The following is a 17797-nucleotide window of genomic DNA, read 5'->3' on the forward strand; positions in this document are numbered from 1 at the left end:
TTGCGTATTGTAATAATAGACGTGTTACCCCGGCGGTAGTGGTAAATCTGCGACAAGTATACTGCAGTAGTGGTGGTGACTCGTCGATCTATTAGCGGTTATTCTGCGTTGCCGTCGCGGTCTACTCATTGGAGCCGTCCGACAATCGCCGGCAGCTCACCACTCGCCAGTTCAGTTTGGTGTGCCGACTCGTTCGTATCGTCGTTGCGTTCCGTTCTATCGAAACTCCGCCGACGTCAACACCGTGCCGTGCCGTGTGTTTAATTTTATCATTAATTATTATTGTTTAAACCGCTATTGTTGTCTGCCTCAATCCTATTGATTTTCCGCCAAAAAATCAGATTTAGTGTACATATTATGTGTTTATAAATATATATATAACATACGACTAGTGTGTATAAATTTTCAATTAATAATTGTTATTGTTTTTATATATATTTTTTTTTCTTTGAAATATATATTTTATGAAAACGTGAACTACACGAACCGCAAAAAAAATAAATAATTTATCAAATCGGTTTTTCATCGCTGGCTAAGTCATCGGACTTAGTCCGGGATTAGTATTTTATAATTATTAATTATCGTTGTTATTGTTGGTTTTACGCAAAGCAACAGCGACTGTAATATAGTAGTAGCTGGTTACTGAATTACATACGACGAGCAAATTTAGAGGTAAGTTTTTTCCTCATAATATTATAACGCGATTAGAGAAATTTTAAAATATTATGCACCATATTATTGTACCTGTACTAACATGAGATAAACCTCTACTACAACGATATGTGCACATGTGCTACCAATCATCTCCAATTTTCCCGGCTTTTGATCCTTTAGAAAACTGTGCTCGTCGTCGACGCGGTTTTTTGCTACTCTTTGTAAAAGAGTTAATGTTAAAGGTTTTCCAAAAAATTCTTGATCGTACAAGTAACATTTAAGTTTTTCGAATAATCATTCCCAGTACGACGCTAATTACCCTCTATCACACCACGGTTATAAATCGTACCTACCATATTATATTACATAACCAGGATTTGTTGATGCGTTTACGATTGCCGTTTAATAATGCGATCGCCGCGATCCCTTTAACCAGCATTTACGTAGCGTAGATGTAGACGGTGTTAGCAGTGAAAGTACACAGTCCCTTCGGCTTCGCCGCTCGATGCTCACTCTGAACGATTTCAAAATTTTCCCCACAGACGCACACTCGACGAAGCGACTACTCGTTGAGCTCCTCTGGTAGGCCCACTTGAAAACGCGCTTAGACGATTTTTTTTCTGCCCTCCGACAAGAGACAATCTCGTCATTAATAAAATAAAAAACTACCTACAGATCTATGACATATACAATATAGTTATCTTAATATATTTATATATATATATTAAAGTAGAGTTACGATTTGTGTATGATTAAATTATATTTTTCGATAGGTACCTAAATAATTATACGTCTATGTCTATGATTTCAAATTAAAAGGAAAAATTGTTAGTCTTTATTCAATCCATATTATTAATTTATTTAGAAAAATGTGTCTTTTTTATTCTATTTTTATAACTGTTTAAACGAGTATCGATTTTTCAAAACATTCCTTCGCTGCCAAACTCGTATATGTGCGTATTCTACGGGAAACTTATTAACTCGCGTATTTGAAATAATTTCTCGGGAACCACATTTTTCAGTAGTTTCTTGTAATAGTAACCGGGGTTTACTGATTTTTCATTAAGTGAAATTCACATCTTGTCATTAAATTACATACACCTAAAATTCAGTGTCTCTGTGTTGGTTCTAACATCCCGTAATGAAGGTTAAGGAAATATTTGGAATTTTTCAAATACTACATATTACATAAATATGTAGGGTGTTATTGTTAAGTATTGCAAATAAATTTGTTGAATTTTTTACACAATTTTTCCTTAAAATGTTGGTAATAGTTATAATACCTACCTATCATACTATTAATATCCTAATAGTTTATTATCGTTTAGAACACTAGGTATCGATTTAATGTTAATTTTTATGATAATTATTTACTCTAATTATGAATTAAAAAATAAAAATTTTACAATGATTTTAAAACTTTCAAATTATTTAAAATTAATTAGGTAAATCATGTTGAAATATATTGATTATGTTATACTGAATTACAATTATTATAATTTATATATATATATATATAATATATTGCGTCATAGTGTAGTATTATTTAAACCTGTGTAATAATGTATTTGTGTTTATTTTAACATAGATTTTAAGATATAGGTAGCTTTTAACCTTTAATTTATCACAAATGTTTGATATAATATATTGATTGATATTAACATGAGTTTATGATAAATTATAAATTATAATTAATCAGGCATATTTTTAAACCATACTAAGTGAAATCTATCTTACAAAATCCGTATTTTATTGTTTTGTTCACTTTTTGGTAAAAATTATTGTTTTAATATTTTTCGTAGATAACATTGGATATTTTATGATAACAAAAAACTTTAAAATTGTAATCGTTTTATATCAGAAAACCCATTCTGATAATGAGTTTTCTAACATTTAACGGATCATCCAAAAATTTGTTATTGAAAAACTTATTTTCTCGAAATTTTTTTAGAGGGACCTACTAATCAAAATACATAGGTTAACGTTTTCTGTTGTCTCGTAAAATAAGATTAATAGTCTTGTTATGATTTGTATTACGTATGTTTGAATATATGTATGTAGGTATGTAGGTACCTACAAATATTTTTAAAATAGAAGTATCTCATTCTGCTGCTGTTTAGCCTAGGCCCTAGAAGCTATTAGGTGTACTCTATGGCTAGCTGTAAAAACGAATTTCACACAAATAATGTAGGTACGATAAACTATAAGAATCACATAGAGGTCATTCGACAGTATCCATTTGAGTGCGTTAGTTTTAAAAATTTGTATTAATATTATAATAATATAAGGTATTATTATGATGTACGTATGAGAAAAAAAAATAAAGATAAAAAACGGTTTGAACACGACAAAATAATAGTGTGTCAGTGACGGTGTGCCTCTGATATGAAATATTATCGGCCCCACCACTACCACGGATAGAAACCGTTGGACACAGCACTGCCGCCTCACAGTTTACCCTCAATTATTATTATATAATATATGTCGAGCGCCAGTAAACCTTCCATTATATAAATAGGTATTTATAATTTTATTATTATATTTCTCGATGTATGTTTGTATCTCCTCTTTATATACATTTACGATTGGTCGCCGCGGGCTCAGGTCGGTCGGTCGTCACCACCACTACCTCCGCCACTACCATGGAATGCAATAAACAGCACCCTTGTAAGTCTGTTCCCCGAAATAATACACATAGGACCAGACGAAAGTCATTCGGAATCCGCATATTTTCATATATCGGATATCATTTCCCATGTAACTCAGTTACTTTTTCTGCCTCGCCCCTGTAGTGAAAAGAAAACATAATACTATTAATCTAATACTCCCTCGCTATAAGAAATAATTACCTAACAATAGTTATCATTATTACCGAATACATAATATGGTTTGTTTGCTTAAAAATATAAAACTATATGTATATTATATATATTTTATTTGGAGTGTTTTAATGAATCGTTTTTTTGATATGTTTGTCATCTGTGTCAACATTTTTTATATTTACATTGTATGAAAAAATATTTACGAAATGAAATAAATAAAAATATTCAATATCTATACAAGACAGAATTCATGATCGGTTGAATGACAGTCATCTAATTTATATCAACGTTATGATTCAATATTCGGTAGACAATGTTCTTTTAGAAATCAAATATTTATTAAAATTTTATTTTGAATATTGAAGCGTTTATTTTTGGTTGTTATGTAGTGATTTTGAAGTGACAGAAGATATCATACAATTTAGAACTGTTTCCATCTGCTTAACATATTTTTAACTTATTACCTATGTATGTTTTTGACATTTTTTTTTTTTGCTGATCGAATGCCTGAACCAAGATTAAAACTGAAACTATTTGTCTACTGTAACTTTCAATGGTGCTTTGTAATGAAGAATCATTAAAATCTAAAATAATTATAATTTATGGTAAATAAATGTAATGATTACTAGAAAATAAATTGTATTTTTACATACAATTTGTTCAGTGTTCACATTAAGGATGTTTATAGACATTTTATTTTTGATAATATACTACTTATACCGTCAGATTATCAATATTCTACATCATTTCAAAAATTATCCATTACCAATTTTTATATTTTGAATTCTAACATCACAATAAGTTATAAAAAATAAATATTTGTTATTTATCATAGTATTGTAATAAAATAAATATGGTTCGCTATGTTACTTAATTCATACACATATACGCACATTTATAATATATATTATACAAACATGTAAAAGTAGATCGTTTTTTTTCTGTTTGGAGCAGTTTTATGTTAGTTTTTTTTAGACATATTCATAAGTTGTTTAAGAAAATATTATGTAAAGAAATGACGCCACGATAGACGGCTTATGAACGATTTATGATCATCAGTCTTGCAGAAAATAAATCGTGCATAAGAGTAGAATAAAAACAAAACAACTACAAGTACCTATTTCTTGTAAAAAACAATAAAATATATAAATACATAATACATTTGATATTTCCAGTCCCACATTTTCTACGTTCAATCGATTGATATGATATAAATAATAATAATGAATTGTATTGTTCGTCTCCATTGATCACAGACATACATATCCGTCGTCGAAATTACCGAAAAACAGTAAAATTAAATAGAAAAGGATTTAGGGGTAAAATGTTTCTGGAAATATTATCATGACACGCATGGGTGTATATTCTATCGTCGCTGTCTTCGGTTGTGAGAAAGAATTGTGCGTAAAAAAACCTCGTCATCATCATCCGACGTGGATAACAATGGTGTACAAATTACAAGTTTTCGGTCACAAAAATATGCCCGCCACTGATGCATTGTTCTATTACTATCGTTGTCGGTATATTAAAGAATCTGTCACATGCACGGTCGTGGTTCATCAGTCCTGCGGGCAAAGCACCTGCACCCCAAGTGTGTATCCTGTATGTAATTATTTAGTTTTTCCTATTTTCTTGGGGTATCCTGCAACATAAGGACGGTCCGATGGACAAGAATAATGTTAAGTGTGGGACAGATATGTTGTTAGCATTCCATTTTTTGAGTGTATCTCTGAATAAAATTGTTTTTAATTGTATTCTTTAGTTGTCTAGTGCAGAATAAGAAAGATTAGAACTAGCTTTCGTGATAAACGTTTTAAACAGTATCAACGCATAATGAACAGTAATTTTTTGTTACTTGTAATAATACTCGGAATTAGGAATTACTAGTATTTTGATTTTTTTATTAAGTATTAATTAAGATTGTCATAAAATTAAATAATTATTTTGATTAATATGATAAGTTGCAATAGAATATAAATTAAATCAATTTGGATTAATCATGTATCTTCATTGTAGCTTATTAATATTTTTACATAGTTTGTCATTATTAAATTTAGCCTAGGAAATAAACACCTAAATATTTTTAACTCTGTATTTAATATATATGATGTATTTTATTTTGGGAGTTGATAGCAGATTGGTTTTATTGAAATCCTGTGAATTACCGCCTGTCGGTCTCTTATAGGGTTTGTGTGTAATTCTATTGATAAAGGAGGAAATATAGGTTTCAATAACAATTCAAAGTTGGTGTGAGAAAGGCAAACATTCTTTAACAATGCATTTCATTTTGTTATAAATGTATTATTATTGTATTTTAATAAATAACTAAAGTCGATCGATATTGCATTTACACGTGTAGAAAGAACGTATGTAGCTTTATACATGAATTAAATTAGTCAATGAATTTTTTTTGGTCCATAAATTATGATTGCTTGCTGACGACATTAAATCCTTAATAAATAATTGTTAATGTAGTTGGACAATTAATTTGTAGTGCAAAATATAATATTAATTCTTTATTTTTATGTTTTGAAAACGAAAGACGGCTGGAGAGTAAAATTTTGTGCAACTTATACGTACATATACTTTACGTATTGCTTGGTTGAAGATTAATGATCTTATATGTGTATTTTTCCATTTATTAATGATCCGAGGATGATCCAGTGAAAAGGCGGAAGTACAAGTCGCTGACGTCATGTTGGGGTTTATCATTTGTATGTGAACTTTTTTATCTTCTATTCTTAAATATTATTCTTTTTGAACTAAAAATAAATAGATAAGTTGAACTTGCAGTACTACTATGTGATGGGTGTGCGTTGTGCCACAAATAATATAATTGCGTTGTGTAAATACAGTTAGGAATTTTGGTTTGAGCGCTTGGTAATAATTATGGGTGGAAAAGTAGGACGCTGGCAGGTTTTCACGCTACTGTTAGTGTGGACCTCATATAATAAATTATATAGTTGATAACGACTGTACGACTGTAGACTTCTCTTATGTTTCCATTGCTGAATTAAAAGAAAACAAAATTATTTTCACTAGTAAAAAACGATAAAAAAATCTTCAAGGTTGATGGAAATTTCCTCCCTTGTTTCAGAGTAATTTTTTACATAACAGAATAAATAATAATAACAATTCTTGATGTTTCCTATTTAACTATATAATATTCTGTCTTATTTATACTTCATTTAATGACAAAACTCGATTATTTTACGTTTAGTGATGAAAATCAACATTATATGTATTCATTATACTTAAAACTAATTTATTTTGTTAACGTATTATAAATATATTTAACTTTTGGTTAATATTATAGTTTGTTTTTTTAAGCTTCTATAAAGCTTATTAATATATATTATAGTAGTATTGTTGACGTGTTGTACCTACTTACACGTTATTCACTAATTTTTGTTATTAGTATTCATAATTGTCTGTTATTCTTATGATTTACTTTAAATAGTTGAATTTTAAATTATATTAATAGACATTATAATTGTAGGAACACTAAAAATGTATATGTTATTATTATTATCCATCGTGGTGTGAACGCAACTGAACTAAAATTTTAAACAAAAGAAAATCTGTGATATTTTTTGAATTTAAATGATTATATATTTGTATACCTAATTTAATAAAATAGTGCCTAGCTATTTTATAAAATGTTTTTTAAAAAAGCATCAGTGTATCAGTATTAAGATAACATATTTTTTTTTTTATACAAGATCCTAAATTATTTGTTATAAGATTCTTTACGGAGCATTACGTTTTCTTATTTGATATTTTTTTGTGATTCTAGTTAAAAATATTATTTTGTCAGTTAATTACAAGCTATAACAATTTCCAAACTTATAAGAATTTTCTAATTGTAATTACTTATTTTAAAAACTTAACCGTTCGGGATACATTTTTTAATCATTTTAACAACAATGCCGGGATTATCGTTATTTATTATATGGTCGTAAAAATATACAGAGGGCAATATTGAATGTTGGCAAAGTACACATATCTTTTAACAGTTAAAGTCTGCGATAAAGATATATATATATATATTATATATATAATATTGATAAAAGACTTTAAAAAATATGTACCTACACATTGATTCTCAGTAAATTTTTTAAAATTCTTATTTTCATGTGCGATTAAGTGTAAATTCTTAGCAAAAAACATTTTATTAATATCATAAGCTTTGAAATTAAGTAGCGACATCCTCGACTTGATTTATTCACATGATTATTTAATTTTTTTTTTCCTGTTCTATTTATGTTTAGTATTTTATAGTTTTCATCAATAAACTATAAACAAATTTACAAGAAAACGAATTTCTAAAAAAATAAAGGTCTATTAGATAATGACAAACTTTGTTGTATGTTGTATCCTACTCGACGTTTATGATTCATCATAATATTTAAAAGCACAAATGGTGATAAGATACACTGGGGGGGAGGTAGAAATATTTTTATTGCAAACACAGTATTACAATAAATATTTAAAAACTAGCTACAATAATTCATAGTATAATTGACTGAACATTACAGGCTAATTGCTATTACAACATATCGAAATCGACGCACATACGGAGCACATGCACGATGACCCATGGTATAATCATCGAGTTGATATGGGTACATCGATATTATTATATATGTGTAGGTAATCTTTTAACCTAACAGGTGGGTCATCTATTAATCATGTTTATATTGGGTATTTGAAAATATCGACAATAATATTGCCGCATATATTGATCATTTTATAACATACGAAAAGTTTAAATATATATTTCTATTCTCTTTGTATCTTTCTTGCTTTTTCTAAGTATTATAAAATATACGGACAATATATTATAGTATAATTTTATATTAAACAAAACTCTCTCCCTTCTATTGAATAGTAAAGAAAGACTCCATGCATAATATATATTTATTATTTTATATTTATTATATTCTTTTCTTCCCTTTAATTACACAATAGAATGCGTCTGGTAGTAAATTATCGGCTGCAGGGGAAACTGCTACCCACCCCTACTGGGCACGACATAATATAATTGGCAGGCAATTCGCCGGCAGCCATATTCTCTGTATGCGTTTTCTTTTTCTTTTACGTCGTCAACCCGCTCAAAAACAATGGCGTACTATGGGTGTGAGTGCATGTGTTGTGTGGTGTATGTATTTTTGTAAAAAAAAAAGGCTAGACGAGTTTTGGACGTGCACGTATCGCATGATAAGCAATGATGTAACCTGATATGACGGGTTTGCCGAGATATTCTATTACCGGTTAATGTAAAAAATAATACGTAAATCAATGATAATAATACAAAATTGTGGAGAGTTAAAAGATAAAATGAATACATTTTTGTCACTACTGCTAACAGTACGTATAGCTTCAGCCGCCTCCACCCCGTGGTAAACGAACCGCGAAACGGACAATCGGTTAATTTATTAAATATTTGGGGGATGCTGATATTGCTCGAGGGTGTAAATCGGGTGTCGGGAATACAAAATGTCTTTGTGTCCTAAAATTAAATTTCAACCCGCACAATTTCACATAGTATAGTAAAACTGGAACAGCAGTAACACAAGGATTATTCAACTTCTCGTCAATTTTCTATCCAAATTATTAGGTTCAATGTTAATATTTTGTATTGAAGTATTATTATGGTATATTGCCAATATCTCTGAAACTTGTAATTTAAATTTATTTTTATTGGTTAAAAATTTTAAACACGCTATTCAATTTAACTATTAATTTTGAAAAATTTAATTGTATTTCCTATTTGAATATTATGAATTAAAATTTGAAAGCATTATTTTTTTAATTTTAATTATTTTTTATTAATTATTACATGCATTATGATTATTTAATTATCTGATAATTTTTTAATTGATTTTCATAGTAAAAAGTTAGTTATATTTTATCAATGATATATAATATAGATATATTACTTATGATATGAATCAATACATATTTTGAAGTCAGATAATTGATAATATTCATAGTATAACGTATAAGGTAGTCAATTAAACGATGATTAGTCTTTTTAAAAGAACGATCAGCTTTAAAATTTAAATCGACTAAGATACTTTTATATGAATGTTAATGAGAAGAAAGTTACAATTTATATTCTATTCATAACAGAGCCCAATAATAATAATTGTACAATTACACAATAATCAAGTCACGATCTCTTGTAATAAAACTATGACAGTAGATAATGGAAGCAGACCCGCAATATAATTTTTTTACAGTGTATATAAATATATATAATAAAATATGAATAATGTTTTATTGATTCCGTATAGTACTAAATACATTTTATGCACTAAATAAAATTTAAACAATACAAAACGACAAATAGGAATTCGAAAATAAATTGGCCTATAATTCACGTTTGACCAAAAGTGGACCCATCCAAAAGTTAGATATTAAAAAAAAAAAATAAAAAAAAAAAAAGTGAACATCTCTCTTTCTCTCACTTGTAGGTTAAAAGAGCCAAGGGAAATCGGCTTTCGGGAATCCCGGATTATCCTCTCCCCGCGTTTACCCGGAACAATAAAAACCCAAAGACGGTATAAAATACAGTGTACGCAAAAACAGGGTAAGGGTCCACTGTGTAGCGAGTTAACAGCGTTATAAATCGCATCTCTTTCCCCTACTCTCACAAACGTGGCCGCCCGTAGACATATACCCTTACCCAGTCCTAGCTGTTGGGTTTAATATCGTTTTACCGACGAATATAACACACTGCAATTGCAAGGGTAAGTATAGATGGAAGGGGATTGCTTCTGTAATTAATTATCCTTATTTATGCCACCGATGAATTTTAGGTGTTTAATTTGGAGACTGGTTTACTGCCCGGGGGATTCGATGATAAAAATAGTAATAATAAAAAAAAAAAAAATTAGAAAAAGTAGAAAATGACCGAAGGGATGCGTAATTGGGTTTCTGTCATTTTTTTCATGAGAATTTAGGGATCTGCAAAACGTCACAGTCTTGCGGAAGGTTGTCTGGGTTAACACTTGGACTTGTTTGTGTAGACTAATCGATGTTGGTTTTTTTCGTCCACATGTGTTTTTCTCTTCTTACCCATCATTTTAAATAGCATCATTCTAAAATCGTTTTTGTTATATATCTTAGTGTTATTTACGAAACAACTTAGAAACTAAATAAAGTTTTCAAATTCTTCAAAGAATGTAAAACTTATTTATTATATCAGGTATAGAGCTTTTAAATTATAATGTACCTAAACGTAGTGTAAAATATAATAAAATAAAAATGTAGTTTCCGATAATATAAGTTTAAAAAAAAAAAACCTTCCATTGACTCGATTGTTATTTGTATGTGTTTCATCATATACTGTGTTTGCAACAATAAATTTGTGCAATTTTTTCTCAGTAAAAAGTAATACAAACTAACTATACCTAATCCTCATTAGTACACTCTGTAGAAGGTAATCAATTTAATGTAAGAGTTTAATAATAATAAATTTAGTTTTTACATTTTTTTTTTTTTTTTTGTAGATCTCAAATCTAAAATATTGATAATTTTAGTAGTTGGTACTTAATAATAATTTTAATTAATGAAAGTAAAAATATTCTATAAACCTACCTAATACTTAATGAAAAATGTGTTGATAATAATGTGTTGTTTGTGGATACAATTTATGTTTAATAAAATAATCATAGAGTCATCAGATAGGTCTAATCAAATCAATAGCTCACCTTTAATAGTGTTTATATTGTTTTGACTTCGAATTAAACTATTTAAATCCCATAAGGCATAAATAATACATTTTTAATTAGAAGTTGGTATTTAGCTTAACAATTTGTAAGCTAGTTTTAACATCTTTAGTTTATCTAAACGAAATAGCTTAAATAAATATAAATTTAAATCATTGGTAATACTAATAATAAATATACGTTAAAATCATAAATTATGTATCTGATACTATATCTAAATGGGCCGGAAGTTTGTAGAGTGATTTTAGTTTACATATTAATATAATGTTTTGTTATATATTTATAACTTATGAGTTATACTGATACATTTCTAGCGACAACGTGTCATACGAAAATATGCATAATACCTACACTGAAGACCGGTCGGTTATTTTGTATTCCTGTATACACAATAATGTAATGGTCGGTGTTTTCCTTTATCTTGTTCACGTCTATTGCTATAACATGGCTGCAAAGAATAACATTATCGCCAGTGACTTTGACAAATTACAATAAAAAATGAATAAGAAAGAAAAAATCGCTTCCTACGCCAGATTAACTCTTCTGGGTACTTAGAATTATGTACAACCGAGTTAGCTTGGAAGTGGGAGGAGGGCGGGGGTGACAAAAAAGAAACGTTCACGAGCTTGCGTTTTTTTATAATCTGCTTCGACATAAAATACGCCCACCTGATGATTTTATATTTTTTTCTTTTGTGATTCTCATTAAATTCCATAATTGATAAAGATTATATCTCGATTATGTTATTTTAACCCACATTTTTTAAAGTATACCTACCTAATCATAACTTTTATGTATACGTATGTGGTATTTCCAAACAATTGTCAAAAAATGTGAGTTTAAAATGTCTCTGAAGTATATTTTTGCTAGCGAAGAAAAATGTTGTTGAGTATGAAAAACTAATCAGTTTTGGTAGCCTCGGTAAGTGCCTTTTTTAGTGCCTTTCTCTCTTTTACAATGGTAACAACAAAATCGATTCTTTTGACCCTCGCGGTGCATGAACTTCTATATATATTTAAACATGTATCTTTTATCTCAGTGTAATATTTTTTTAAAGATTTGTATATATTAATTTAATAAAATATCAAATGGATGTTAAACAGTTTTTAAATTTGGAATTCTATGGTATTAAGTTGAATTAAAAAGTTTACGAGTACTTCTAATATAGTCCAAGAAAATAAATTCTCTTATTTCTTTTTTATTTATCTGTGGTAAACAATTAAATTAGAATTAATGTAACCAAATCATTTCAGTTGTTGGTTTATCAATTTAAATTAATTTAGGAAGTATGATATTTGATACACAATCCATTATATACAATTTATTACTCGTGTTCAAATGTTCGATTGTGGAGTTTTGAATGGTTAATATTCCTAGAATAATAATGTACGTAAGTTAGGATAAGCCTTTTTTTTTCAATGATATTTTCAACGAAAAAAACAAATGAAAATGAAATCTAAGGATGATAATATTTTTAAAGCTATTAAAAAATATAGCTGAGTATATTGTACTTGAAATACTTTTAAATAACTAAACATATATAGCTACCTACATTAATATATATATATTATACCAATATTAATTATGTATGACTTATATGAGTAAATTGAGAATATTGTTATAAATTATAATATATAAACATATATTTAATACTGTATAAGTATTAATCGTTAAAGCTACAATGATATCTTGATTAAATTATTAATGGCATATACGATACATGGATATTAAAATATGATCGATTTATCATAATTGCTAACAGTTTAAATGGTGTTGATTATCTTTAAAAAATTCAATGACTATAATTTTGAATATTAAATTTTCATATATAAGATGTATATCATGTTGTATATTTGCACTTTTCATAAAATAATTAAAAATTGTATAAAACCTCAAGTATATTTATTTAATCAAAATAAAACATGTGTATTACGATAATATGTACGAATGTAGGTACAAGTAAATATTTTTTTCATTAACTTGAAACATTAATATTTAATTTCTAACCTATACAATATGCATAAAAATAAACTCGTAAATCAATATTATTATACTCGTAGTAGATTTAAGAGGGTGTTCGTCCAATATTTATTTACTCTTTTAAACCCCTCACTTAACATAGATAAAACGCATTTACGTGAAACCTTTTTTTTTTTTTATATATATGATTCTTAATTAATCTCAGAATAAATTTACCTATTACAAAAATTATATAGGGTAATATTTTGGATTTTGCATATATGTTTTATATTTTATTATTATTTAATTTTGTAGCCTTTTGATTATAAAAAAAAAAAAATTTTGAAATTTTTTTACATTTAAACAAACAGATATTAAATAATTTTTTTGAGACGACAGTTTGATAAATCGATATGATGCCATACTATCAAAATTATTAATTTTTGTAATTGTGACAGTAGAATAATTTACTCTAAAATTACTAAAAAATATAACAAAAATAATTTTGCGTGAATGTGTTTTGTCTAAATTGCACATAGGTCAGAAAGAGAAAATAAACAATACCCTGACGTCCTCAGGTGTCCTTTATACACGTTTGTTAATATGAATCTCTTGGTTGTTATTTAAACTCAATTTGTTAATAATAATATATTTAGTTAGTATTTATTTTAAATTTGGTTATATGTAAAAGTGAAATAAAACAAAATTGTTGTGATAATAATATTGGGCTTTATTATTCGTAATGTTACGAATCCAAGTACATAAATATGTATAATATAAAATAATATATTATATTCATATTTATACAGAATTCATTATATAATAAATCATAATGAAAATAATTTTGGTTCTATTTGCTAAAATGTTAGGTATATATTCGTATATAAAAAGAAAATTGTATTACGTTGATTTATTAGATAAGATAAAAAAATTAATATTCAAAAGAAAAATTGTTTCTGTGCGACGTAGACATAAAACAGTAAAAATGCTACTCTAAGTCCATACAAGTACTATGTTATAGGAAGTCGTAAATTTGACTCCAAAAATCATTATTTCCCCCATGATTTACCGACACTGTTATATTTTGTTGTCCGAACCGTTTTTGGAAATGATGTTAATTGTTAGTATGTTCATTTTATAGTTTATACAACAGTGATTGACATAACGTTAATTCGACGAGGTTTTTTAATATTGTGTCAACGTCATGATTTTGTTTCAATATTTGTGTTTATCAATACAATGTATGTCCACACCCTGCAGATAACTTATAAATTATTATTATGTGTGTATCAAATGCTGTCGATTATCTATGAAATGATTTGAATGTTGTCTATTAGCCACTGTTTATATATTTCCGAAAGTGGTCACATTGTAGCTTGTATTTTATATATAATATATTATATGCTCTTTAAATTGTAGAAAAGGTAATAATAATAATTATTATAAGGTATGCTATTGTGTTTCGGTTGACACTATACAAACACACGAGAGTAAATACGATGAGACGGATGTGGAACGAATGCAAACCACTAGCGATGGTGGGCTATATATAACCTATTCCCTGTTCCTGTAATAATATATGATACCTAAATGTTCGTCGACGTCGTGCGTAGGTATTATGTATATTATTTATAATATGTATTATAAGAAATATTTTTAATTCGAATGTTTTCACGATTTGAGGAGGTCACATAGAACAATTTTATCATCACGCTTTTTATTTTTTAGACACAGATAACGTTTACGATAGATCCTATATCTGACAAGTTATATGTTTAGGGTAAATTTTCTTACTTCTTTATCTCATACTGGTTAAAAACAAACATTTTATCTGTTATGATTTTGTTGTTGCGATAACACACGAGAACAACTGATGCTGGTGTTTTCGTCAGTATTCGTGATAATAACGCTAAGTGGCGGACGATATTTTTGAAAACGCGTTGGAGTTATTGCCTATTATTCTCTCAAATATACAAAAATATTATAATAATATAATACCTACTATTATATGAATAATAATCAATTGGCGTATATAATACAACGATTCCATGTTCGTTGTAGTTAGTAAATATTACCTTTAATTTTATTATTAAAATATTAACAAGCACTCTTAAAATATTTATTATAATACATTGTAATTTGTAATAGACAATTTTATGTTTTTATGTTGCATATATACTCTTAGGCTCATACGATTTAATACCTTGTTTATTAATGAATAATGTTTGCCACCAATTCTTGTATAATTAATACTTTATAAGTCGCTTGAGTTGTTTGGCGCGTGGGAATAATCCTTATTTGCATTGCCTTAAAATTAATTTTGTTTACGTTTTAAAGCCATAATAATACTTCAAAAGCGTGAAACAAATTATGGAGTATATATTGAATATAATAATAATAATAATAATATATATATATATATACTATATATTATCCCTGGGAACACTGAAAATATAAATTATGATATTTTAGTATACATGTTTAGATTTTATAAGTGCTAATGTATATTACATTATGTATTATGAAGACCAGTATAAGTTAAATAAGTTAAAACATAAGCTAAAAATGTATTTTGAATCTTTTAAAAAAATAATCTAAGTGCATCCTTCATTAATTAAGTAATTATTATTTTAATCAAAAGTAATGGTATTTTTTTGGTGGGGTCGTTAAAAGTGTAAAGGACCTTGTCATTTGACGATAACAAAGAAATCCATAGGGTAATTTTCAAAAGCGACATGTTTGTTTGAATTCTATGTTTTTCCTCCCTTTTATTTATTTATTTTATTTATTTTTTTTTTTTTGGTTGACACAACTTCTGTGCACACCTGCAGTCCCTCGGCAGTAACAAATCTCAGGTTCACAAAGCATGGGGTAGTAACCAAACAGTGTGAGCAAGCGGTCGATGCATAAAATTCCTGTGGGTCTACAAACCATTGCATTGTACTATTCCTTTTACTGTGTGCCCGTTGACAAATTACGTAATTTGATGATTTGTGTGTTTCAACCATGTTGAAGTCGTTCGGACCCGAGAGCATAAAAAGCACGAGAAGGAGAATTTTTAAGAGTAAAAAAATGACTGGTTGCAATCTGGTGTCAACGGACCCCGTTAACTCAGTAAAACGAGTGTATAAATGAAGGAAGATAAAATAAAAAAAATGCACACGACTATGTCTTATAGATACATTTTTTCCTTTTACTAACGTGTATATGCCATTAGATTGTGATCGCTTTATCGAGGACCATTAATCGATTGATATAGGGGACCTTTTACCATCGCGGTGGGCAGTTGAGATCACGATCGATATACGCGTATCACGAGAGCTCAACGATGTAGTGTGAGAGAGAGGTGAGTAGATGGCCGGTGGTGTTTCGAGCGCGCTGTAAACAAAAACACCCGCGATCCATATCTGGATTTGTATTTTGACGCGCGCGACAGAACGCAATAATAATTACATGGTATCCGGTTACCGCAGAGGTACTGATTGCAGATAACAAGTTGTTTTATATATATTTTTTTAATTTTCTTTCTTTTTTTCGCAACTCATCAGAGTTAAACATTCCTATGGCTTAAGGACTCCAATATCATCTTTTCGTTCCCTGGAAAGCCCCTGGTGCAAAATTATTTAATTGTGCTTATTCATACATAGTATTATGTTAAATATTGTAGAATTTTCAGGTTGAATTGTACCCTACATTTATTATCATATTTTTATATTTTTAAATGACATAAATGTACGATGACAGAAATAATTACCGTATGGCAAATGTCCAAGTTTAAAATGTTTTAATTCAAAACATAAACGAGTTTTTTTCCATTAAAGTTAAATCATTTTAAAATATATAACAGTTTAGTTAATAATGGTGTATATTTGACAAAAATAGCCAAACAAGTTTAAAAATAAATGCTTACATTAGAAACGTTATACTTATTTTACTTATTACCCATGTTCCATTTACTTATTGAAATCGTTCAATAAATTAACCTAGTATTTTCAGCGTAATTGACTCGATTGTCACGAAATGAAAATATTTTTGTGAAAGTGATTTAGTGTAATTAAATATGTGACGACAATTATAAAACATTTGAAATCATATAAAATAAATTCATAATTATATATTTATGAGTTGAAAAAATATCAGCAAATAATTTGTTCAAAGTATTAAAAGCAAGTAAAAACAAATGTAATAATTATTTGTGTTGTGAAAAAAAAATTTTTATAGTAAAATACTGTAATATCATCTTGATATAAAATGTTAAAAATCACCCCCCTCCCCTTCAAAAATAACAAAAACATTTGGTAAATATCTATGTGTTATACGCAATTTGTATGATTAATGTCTAAAATATACTAAAAGTTGTTTTTGGAATAGTTACATCTTAAATCAAATTCAGAATGAAATTTATTTATGTGCAAAATCATTCAATTCATAGCTCCGATTGTTACTTAATAGTTATTACCTATATTTTTCAATATATTCACTTCATTACTTATTAAAACAAAAACTCGGCTTCAACGAATTATCGTTTTACGAGTTATCTATAGTTATTAATTAGTAATTTAGTAAATAATACAAGAATAATTTATCTCTGCACGTTTAGTTATATTACTTTATATAATGTATTAT

General features: G+C 27.9%; 1 protein-coding gene across 8 annotated transcripts in view; it reads left to right on the top strand.

The window, feature by feature from the left end:
- The first annotated feature begins 442 nt into the window (after positions 1-442).
- Positions 443-17797, top strand: part of LOC112601818 (ephrin type-B receptor 1-B) — a 122796-nt gene continuing 105441 nt past the window's right edge. For all 8 annotated transcript variants that reach the window (XM_025349630.1, XM_025349613.1, XM_025349622.1 and 5 more), the window contains exon 1: positions 443-672. The gene's annotated coding sequence lies outside the window, so the exon portion shown is untranslated. The remainder of the gene's footprint in view (positions 673-17797) is intronic.

Source organism: Melanaphis sacchari, unplaced genomic scaffold, assembly GCF_002803265.2.
Source record: "Melanaphis sacchari strain LSU unplaced genomic scaffold, SCAv2.0 Contig0_pilon_pilon, whole genome shotgun sequence".
Classification (NCBI taxonomy): domain Eukaryota; kingdom Metazoa; phylum Arthropoda; class Insecta; order Hemiptera; family Aphididae; genus Melanaphis; species Melanaphis sacchari.